The 10771-nt window shown below is 35.0% G+C and overlaps 1 long non-coding RNA gene across 1 annotated transcript; it reads right to left on the bottom strand.

Moving 5' to 3' along the window:
• Positions 1-60: 60 nt before the first annotated feature.
• On the bottom strand, positions 61-996 carry LOC145120777 (uncharacterized). The gene is made up of 2 exons (XR_013714355.1): positions 847-996; positions 61-542 (listed from the first exon to the last, which is right to left on the bottom strand). It is a non-coding gene; the product is annotated as an uncharacterized LOC145120777 (long non-coding RNA).
• Positions 997-10771: the final 9775 nt, after the last annotated feature.

Genomic DNA, 10771 nt, shown 5'->3' with positions numbered 1-10771 from the left:
AAAAAAAAAAAAAAAGGGTATCTATCAAAATCAATATCATCTAATATTATAAGACAAACAAAAACAAAAGTATGTCACATTCTATTAACAGAAAGCATTACTTTACATCACAAAAAAGATGTACACGTCTTTTTAGTTCTATAAAAAATCAATAAACAAAAAGATAAATACAACCAGAAACTACTTCTTTGATTACGAATGATCAAATAGACTGGCAAATTACTTAAACGCCCCTTCACAGTTAACTTGAGAGGAAACTGGCACGAAAATGAAAGGAGGGTCCCAAGCATAAAGAAACTGGACAGTCGCAAAAGGAGCTATTGGGCGGCCTCCGTTGACAGTGCAATTATTCCCGACGGGCGCAAACACATCCGGATCAACTTTCTCGACCGTCTTGAAACCATCACAAGAGACTGTAAGGGCTTGCTGCGGGCATTTGCATGTGTTTATAAAACTGACTTTCCATTCTTGTTTACCTTCTATCAGTGCAGAAGTTCTTTCTGTCCCCACTGTTATATCTTTCAATTCGCATTGACAGAAACCTAAAAGGCAAGTGGTTAGGGACATGTTACATCGATATCGATGTGTAAACATATAAACAAATCAAATGGGAATTGCCTAGCTATGAGACATTTAATCAATTATTGCCTTGATTTATATTACGAAATATCGGATTAACACATAAAAAAATCTTTAAGCACATGAAAATTAATGAGACCTACGTTATTGTTTGTATGTTTAAAAAAAAAAAAAAAAAAAAAGAAACGGAAAATTTGTGTGGAGTTTTTCTATCACTAAAGCTTGAATTCCGACATACGACGGATGAGCAAGAAATCATGTAATCACCTTTGAAGAGAAGATTGAAGAGAATAATTAAAAGTAGAGCCGTCGTTGCCATGAGCTTGGAGCGCGCTGTCTCTCTCTTTTTCTTAGATATATCTATTTGAGTTTTTAGACATCTCATATATATAATACCCCAATGGAAAAAGCTAGAGCATCCACTTAGCATTTATAGCGTTGATATATACTTTTACCAAAACATTGAATTGTTAACTAAAACAAAAATATAATTAGAAGTTATTGACTAGTCTGGATACAACATTATCAACAAGACAACTAGAAGTTATTGACTTGTCATGGATACAACATTATCGAAAAGAGTTATTGCCCGAAAATCCTTGTATTTTGATTTAGTTTACGAAAAAACAATTCCTTTTTAAACAAAACAAGACCTAACATCGGATACTAATTTTTATATATGGTTAATTTTCTTGGTTGCAAATCGACCCAACAACCGGTTACCTCGACGATGTGGCCTCCATGTGTGTAAATGGGACCATTACATGGATACATTGATGGAATAGGAATCGATTCGAACAATGGTCATGGTTTTTCGAAATAGGGTGCCTACATTTATTGTACGTGACTAATGGTTGGTTACAAAATTCCACTATTGTTTTAATCAAATTCTACGTCACTACATGAAATCGCCTAAACGCATGCGAAACATTTAGCGGCGACACCACCTCTAGCGGCAACATTTAATCAACATGCTTAACGTCACCGCTATTGCGTCGCCGCTTTTTATTGTATGTAAACCGCGATCTGTGTGCTTCGTTCCGGCAATAACATTGTTCGTTGATCGTGTGATGGATCCAATGGCCGACAGATGATTCGTAGACTGGAATAGCGCCGACAGTCTGTTGTCCCAAGTAAGGAAACATCCACAAATATGATTTATCATGTCTCGAAGTGTTCCATGGGATTCACTACAAGAAATTGGAGTATTACCAGCGACAGGCGTCGTCGCTAAAAGTGGGGTCTGTCGCCGCTAATGCGTGTTGTCGTCGCTAAAGACCTGTTGCCGCTAAAAAGCTAATATCGCCGCTATAAAGGCTCGTCTCCGGTAATAACCTATTGTCGCCACTAAAGGCGTTGCCGGTATTGGTGTTTTTCTTATATATATATATATATATATATATATATATATATATATATATATATATATATATATATATATATATATATATATATATATATATATATATAGTCAAGATCAAATAAGAAGGAAATTTTTGGTAGGAAGGTAAGAAGTTTTTTTTCTACATATTTTTTTCGCGAACAAACAAAATGAATCATTAGATGATTCATTTGTAAGATGATTCACAAGAAAAAATTCTCAAAAAAACATCTCGATGATTCATTTATACAATGATTTTGTTGTTATTCATTAAAATTGTCCTAAAAGTGATTTTTTTCTTAATTACTTAAAAATGAATCATAAAGATGTTTTTTTGGGAATTTTTTCTTGTGAATCGTCTTACAAATGAATCATCTAATGATTCATTTATTTTGTTCGTCAAAAAAATATATAGAAAAAAAAACTTCTTACCTTCGTATATATGTAGGAAGGTAAGAAGTTTTTTTTCTACATATTTTTTTGACGAACAAAATAAATGAATCATTAGATGATTCATTTGTAAGATGATTCACAAGAAAAAATTCTCAAAAAAACATCTTTATGATTCATTTTTAAGTAAATTAAGAAAAAAATCACTTTTATGACAATTTTAGTGAATAACAACAAAATCATTGTATAAATAAATCATCGAGATTTTTTTTTGAGAATTTTTTCTTGTGAATCATCTTACAAATGAATCATCTAATGATTCATTTTGTTTGTTCGCGAAAAAAATATGTAGAAAAAAAACTTCTTACCTTCCTACCAAAAATTTCCTTCTTATTTGATCTTGACTATATATATATATATATATATATATATATATATATATATATATATATATATATATATATTTCACATTAAAATTGAAAAAAAAACTGGTACGATATTAATTAATCTAATCCTACATCATTCTATTCCAAAATATTAATACAACATCCGTTTAAAATACTCGTCTGATTTGACATATAACAAAATATCGAAAATACTAGTCTAAAATACTTGCACAAACAAAACATAAAAAAATCCTACAACTATCTACTCGTCATCATCGCTCTCCTCGTTTCCTCCAGTTTCATTTCGTTGTGGCAACGAACGAAACCAATCTTCAAGTGCAGCACTACATGTCGTATCTTTTAACATTATTTGAAGCATTTCCAACTACAAATAAAACAACATAGTCTTATAAGTTAAACTAGCATTATAACATTCTATATACAAAATATACATTCCACATATTGCATATAAAACATTATAGCATTGTACTATAACTAACAATTACCAATCTACAAAATACCATTACAGCATTGTACTTTTATAAACTGACAATTACCAAGCTATAAAATACCAATATATCAAACTATAACCAAACTAACAATTACCAATATATAAACTATTATCAAACTAACAATTACCAAAATTTGAAGCTATTACTAAACCAACAATTACCAACATTTTAAACAATTACCAAAATTAAATAGTTTTGTCACCTGTGAGTGTGGTTGTGGTTGTGTCAGTGGTTGTTCCTGATCATACATCGACACAACCGTAGAATGTTTACGCCCGATGCCTCTGATATGGCCACGTCGAACACCCAATATTTTTTCAAAACAATTTTGTGTATCCTTTGGTGTTAGATCGTTGGCTTCAGAAGAAGCTTGAGTTTGTTGGCTGATCTCAAGGAGTAAAGCATTCTGTGTTTTCAAAAAATAATAAACATCATAAAAATTAGATTACTAACTACCCCTTGACGATATAAGCACTTATATGAAAATACGAATTAACCACTTACGTATTGTTGCTCGACTGCAGGACTACTAAATACCCCTTGGCGATTAGTATTGGCCTTACGAAATGCTTCGATTCGAGCGATGTCCTATTTAACATTAAAAATTAGATTAATTATAATTTAAATAAACAGTTAAATATATCATAGCTTACTTCCTTGAAACATGCATTGCTATACGAGCACGATCCCCCTCTGTTTACAACTTGTTGTTGTGCACAGACTCCTTTGTTTGACGCTGAACGCTTTAGAAATTCAGGAGTTTGAAAATGTTCGACTGCTTGCGCCCAATTTTCACGTGACATACCATCAGGGGGGTTGGCTAATGCCCTTGGGATATCTGTAAGCCCCCCGACATTCTCAAAATAAGTGTGCGCTTTATTTTTCCGACCTCTATAAATTCTTTGCAAAGTTGCATCAATGCTATGCAACAACTGAGCACGCTCAGGATCCAAGTTAACCTTATCTAAATCAAACTTATTCTACAAATACAAAAAAGTTAGTTAGTTAAATACCAATCAGAACTAAACTTAAAATATTGTCCAAGTTACCTTTAGATGAACCACTGTGGCATTCCTTAAAGCAGGGGAAACATTGTCCCAACCAGATACGTTCAAAGGGATGTTCATCCATATATACCTCCCAATCTCACGGGTAAACCAATTACCATGGTTCCCGACAGGGGAATACGTCAGCTCCCTATCGAAATCCAAATCTATAGGCTTTGCCTTGTTTGCCCGTATCAACTTTGATAGTTGGATGTTTTTTGCTAGGCCTCTTCTTTTTTTAGGGAGCTCAGCTGAAAAATATAATTAAAAATATTAGTCACGATAGCTTATAATAAATGGATAAAAATAGCTAACAAATATATCATAATAAGACTTACCATCCTATTCGTGTTGTCCACGACCAAAGCCTACTGGAGGTGGTGGATCCCCGGCTCCATCACCTCCATGTCCTAAGCCCATAACATCCGCCATCACGTAGAAGAGTATCGCCCAACTAATATAATTAACCAAAATATACTTCTAAATACAAAATCATTTTCTTCATGCTACAAATATAATTAACTAAAATATACTTCTAAATACAAAATCATACAAATTCATCTAAATACATTTCCATGCACAAATTAAAATTAATACAAAAACTATAACTTATCAATTAAGAACTTTATCACTTCATCTTATATACACCAAACTATTAAACCTAAATATCACATAATCATACATATATACAATAGATTCAATTCCAATTTTCATTTCATTTTAGACATACAATACAACTTTCATATTCCAATTTCATACAATTAAACAATACATCCAATTTCATACAATACATCCAATTCAAATTCCAATTTCAAACAATTAAGCAATACATCTAATTTCATACAATCCTACCATTTTAGACATCCAATACCAATTTCATAGAAAAATATACACCTAAATACAAAATCACACAAACCATGTTTATTCCATTTTCATGCCAATACACCACAATGAGCATAAACACAAATCAATTATACAATAAGTTGCATAAAATATGATAAAACATACATAATAACTTAAAAATCAACAATTTACAGCCAAACAAGAGGCTTGGTCGACACTCAAAATCACTAACCAAAAAAATCTTACAAAACATAGAAATCAATGATACAATCAGGTTTGAATGATAAAACTAACATCAAAACACAAGAAGAATAGAAATTAGGGAAAGAAATTCGACCTTAGATTGCTCAATTTCACTGAAATGTTGCTGTGGTCGGAATTGCCCTCAATAAACTCGATGGCCGCCGATAAACAAGGCTCGTCGCCGGTAAAGTGGCTCCCGGTGGTCGGAATCGTAATGGGGTGCAGATGGTGAAGGTAGTTGGAGTTCTTTGAGAGATACAGCGATAGAAGGAAAGAAGGGTCGACTGGGGGGGATATCTGACGCAACTCAATAGCGGCGACACGAGGGTTTTAGCGGCGACACACCTGGAGGTAAAAGGCAGCACGTTTTTTTGGAATTCACGACCGTCGGATTGAATACAAATCGAACGGACAGGGATTGTTTCACGTGGATCGCCACAGTGTCATCAATAGCGGCGACGCCAAGCAATAGCGGCGACAACATGTCGTCGCTATTGCTTGGCGTCGCCGCTAAAGGTGTCACCGCTATTGCTAACATTTCTTGTAGTGATTATGATTGGGTGCTAGTTTAAACCCAAAACTGAACCAAGAAGAAACAAAAAACCGAGAAACAAAACCGATGGGTTTTGCTTGGGTTCGATTTTTATTATTTGATAACTAATATCGGCTTTGGGTCAGTTTTAGGTTAAAACCGAACCAAACTGCCCCCGCTCACCCCTAGACTCACCGCTAAAATGAGTACTTGCCTCTAAATGCTTCACCGCTAATACCTTGCTCCTTTAGTAAGCTCTCTCCCAATAGATCTATTCCCTCATGTTATTGAGATTCACAAAATGCCACCGACGATCAAAGTCTATTATACCCAAGTACTGACGACAACCACCACTGCAACATTCCTGATCATCACCACTGGTTTTCTCCAAATATCCATCAGTTTAATAGAAAACTCTAACGGTTTTCTTGCTGCAATGATCAACCCTGACCACCGACTATTAAGACTGAGTGTCAACAACCACCACCAAAACTTTCCCTATCACCACCAATGCTCACTATCACAGGTTTTCTCCAAAAATCTACCAGTTTACTAGAAAACTCTTGCGGTTCTCTTGCTTCTAAATTCATCACAATATGATTTAAAAATGATTAGTATGTTTCAAAAATGCTTAATGAAGAGTTACTAATTATTTGAGATATTGATATGCTTGAAAAGTTATTGACTAATCTAGTATGGATTCAACATTATCGAAAAGAGTTATTGTCAAAATCCTTGTATTTTGATTTTGTTTACAAAAACCAATTTTTGTTTTAAACAAAATAAGACCTAAAATCGGATAGGTTTAATTTCTATATAGGGTTAATTTTCCTAGTTCTAAATCGACCCAACAATCGGTTAACTCGATGATGTGGCCTCCATGTGTGTAAATGGGACCATTACATGGACACATTGGTGGAATAAGAATCCATTCGGTAGTACAAACCCGAAAAATTGTCATGGTTTTCTATGTTATTTGGTATATTTTCCCATAACTATAACCCTTGTCATTAAACAGTATATAGTACAAAATACAAGAGATATGGGCCGCATACGTAAACAGTCGGATATAATACTATACACAATATCTACATTAACAACCCTCGGAGTTTGAATGGGAGCCAAGGGTCGAACATTCAAACTGGATCTAAAGTCCAAAACTAAAGAGTTTGGAAGGACCGTGGTAAAAATAATCACATCCTGAGAAGATGAGGGAACATGTAACACACAAATATGCCCAAGTGCAACTTTGTTTCGAGTGAAATGGATGTCGATCTCAATATGCTTGAGGTGTTGATGTTGAACCAAATTATTGGATAAGTAGACGATGCTAACATTATCACAATACACAACAATTGTGTTAGATATACGACAATGCAACTCTAAGAGCAAGTTTCGAATACATAAGATCTCTGCCACAACATTAGCAATGCCCCTATACTCAGCCTTGACACTTGAGCGAGAAACAGTGCCATGTCATTTAGAAGACTAAGATAATAAATTTTGTCCAAGAAAGACACAATATCCTGATGTAGATCGGCGCGTTTTAGGGCATCCAACCCAATCACCTTCAAAACAAGAAATGAGACCTTTGTGAGGGTAGATTATAATTGTAATCCATAGTCAATGGTGCCACGGACGTACCGTAAGATCTGTTTGAGAGTTGTAAAATGTGGCTCACACCAGTCATGCATGAAAAGACAAATTTTCCACACATCACATGTTAAATCAAGTCTCATGAATGTAAGATATTAAAGAGCCCCTTCAAGACTACGATTAGTAGTGGGGTCGGAAACTAGCTGACTGGAATCGTCAAGCTTGGCAAACGTATCAACTGGGGTGTGAATAGGTTTAAAGTTCAGCATATTTTCGATGTGATAGAAACATCCATGCGAATCACACATGACATATATACAAAGTGTTTTGGTCAAAAATTACACAAGTACTAATCAACCAAATTGAATGAGAGGCTTTGATGTTCAGATTGTGTAATAGCAAGTAATAAAAGAAAAGTGACACGATGGTTTACAAGGAAAGCCTTGATCCATGCTAGGATCTCCGACATAAAACCTTGGGAGGTGATAATGATCACCTGCCTTGATGATTTTATTGATATAAAGTAAAGATTACAGTGAGTTCTTAGTAAGAATGAATGTAAAAATTCGTAGAGTGAGCTTAGACTAAGAATTAATGTCTTGTGTGCAGATTACAAGTGTCAATTTATAGTCTAATCTAGCCAACAAGATGTCCTATATTTCTGGGATCCTCTATGACCAGCTTTTGAACGTTATTTGACCATATATTCCGGGTCTTTAGCATAATTGAGATGATTCTTCATTGAGAATTGGTCTTCCCTTGACTACTTCTGCACACGTGTTAGTTATAGACAAAATATGACCGTTATAAGTATTATTAATAATAAAAATAATAACGGTAATTAGTCGGGATCCTGATGTTGCTGAGGATCCTAGATATTTGAGGATCTTGGATATAGTAAGGATCCTGTTCCCAACAATTTCCCCCAAGTTATTCCTGAAAATATAGAGGTTAGTTCCATAAATATTAAAAGAATAACTTAAAGTAAATAGGGAATAGTAATTTTCAGTTTTAACCCATAACGGCTAGGTGATTTAAATTCCAACGGATAGTTTACTAGCCATTAGCAATCAAATCATATTCACCGACCCAGTATAAATATGAGGGATCAGTTTCATATTCTCCTATCCGTTCTTCTTTGCTTTTCTTGTGCCATCTTGTGATTAGAAGGTAATTTTCTTCGAGGCTTTTATTCTTTCTACCATGGGTCGAAAAATGGTTGTCTCTCGTAAAAGTATCTTGGCCCTTCCCGACGATGATTTTATCGACCAGGGGATCCTCACTAATGAGGAGATATGCTCTTTTGGCGATGACGACATCGAGTCTCTAAAACTCAATGGGGCCTTTCCTCCCAGTGCTGTTTTTAGGCCCTTCGATCCTCGGATTCAGCCTAATTTTGTCTCCCCTACTTGGGTGTACTTTCCTGAGTATTCTTTCTCCTTAGGCTTGAGATATCCTTTCCCCGGGATCGTCTCCGAATTTTTTAGGGTGAATGGAATTGCGTATATCATGGCTATGCCAATTGTCTGGAGGATCCTGTGACAACCCGAAATTTCTATTCTGTACGACCAGTCACTTCAATAGGAGTCAGAACTGTTTCTGCTAACTTTCCAGCTTTTTGGTGTCATATTGAGTGTTTTAAAGTTAGTACTTCAAGAGATAACAGGAGAGAGGATACCCTAGGGTTTATTGTGCAACAATAAAGTCTCAAAACTCCAAGAGTTTGGAGTTTACGGCCTAAACATGGTGTTTACGGCCGTAAACCCTAAGGGGTATAAATATGGCACTTAGCCATTTTTACCACTTTTTCACACTTTCAAGAACTAGAACTCAAATCCTCTCAAGTATCATCCGATTTTCCTTCTTGATCTTCAACTTTGTAAGTGTTTCTTTCCCTAATTAGTTGATATCTTACTTAATCTAGTGATCTTACATGATTCCATCCGTGAAATCATTCCATTTGTGTAGATCTTCAAGTGTTCTTAGTTTCACCAAGAACACCAAGAACACACACTAGTGTTCTTGGACTTGTAACACCCTTTCAAGCTTCTACATAGTAAGTACTCTTACCTTGGCTTGTTATAAGGCTTGTTACACTTCTTAATCATCTAGAAAACACAAAGAATCACAAGATCAAAGGTGTTTATGGTCCAAACATGTTCTTGGACCGTAAACCCTAATGAAAGGGCCATTGTGTGCCCTAGTCCCTTACCAAGCCTTGGATACTAGTCTAGATCCCATCCTTGATGTGCTTAGGACCTTAAACATCAAAAAGACCATGAACCATTAGAGTTTACGGCCGTAAACTCATGGAGAAATGGTCCATGGGCCGTAAACTCCACAAAGGAGTGAAATGATGCCACAATCACTTTCCTAAGGCTTAGACTTGAAGTAGGATGCTTCTTTATGACTTATAAAGCTTCAAAACACAAAATGGTAGAAGTACCATGAGTTTACGGCCGTAAAATCATGGGTTTACGACCGTAAACTCCAAGGGAGTTGGTCCCAAAACTGTAAACCCATAAAGAGTTTACCCTTGGACCCTAAACTCAATAGCCAAGCCCTACAACCCTTAGATGCAATCCTTAGTACTTATAGCACTTGAATCAAGTGCTTTACATGTACTAGGATGTCTTAACTTGGTTAATTAGTTATTTAGTGGCTAATTGGATACATATATGTGTTATTATATGTTAACTAGGATCCTTATGTGTGCTCAAGTCTTCACTTGACACTTAACATCCTATACCATCCGTTCATCCAAACCATTCACTACAGGTAAGTTCATACCCCTTAATTAACCTTTTAAATGTTTTTAAATGCTTTTATGGGGGGGGATACAAGTTGATCTATTATAGTTATTATATCAATCACATGTGATTAATAACTACCAACCTAGTGGATTTCTTACTTTTCAAACTGTGTTTTCAAACAAACTACTTTAAACTATATTACAAACTCTTTTACATACCAAATGCTTTTATCAAACTCTTTTACAGGTCAAATACTTTTACTTAAACTCTTTTAAACTTATATTTTGTTAAATGTATATCTTTATAGATATAGTTATATAAGTAGGATTGAAAGGACTTAGGACTGATAACTCACCTTAACCTCCTGTTCCTCGTTTGGTTATGGACTTAGGGTATCGGTTATTTGTCCGAAGGTCGTTTGAATCCTAGTTATATATTATGTATATGTATATAGATATAAAAGTTCCTTCTTTCTATTCAATACCTTTGGGTAGCAAGGGTATACAAACA

Source organism: Lactuca virosa, chromosome 6 (assembly GCF_052849685.1).
Source record: "Lactuca virosa cultivar CGN04683 chromosome 6, Lactuca_virosa_CGN04683_v6, whole genome shotgun sequence".
Lineage (NCBI taxonomy): Eukaryota > Viridiplantae > Streptophyta > Magnoliopsida > Asterales > Asteraceae > Lactuca > Lactuca virosa.
This window is presented reverse-complemented; position numbering and strand designations above follow the sequence as displayed.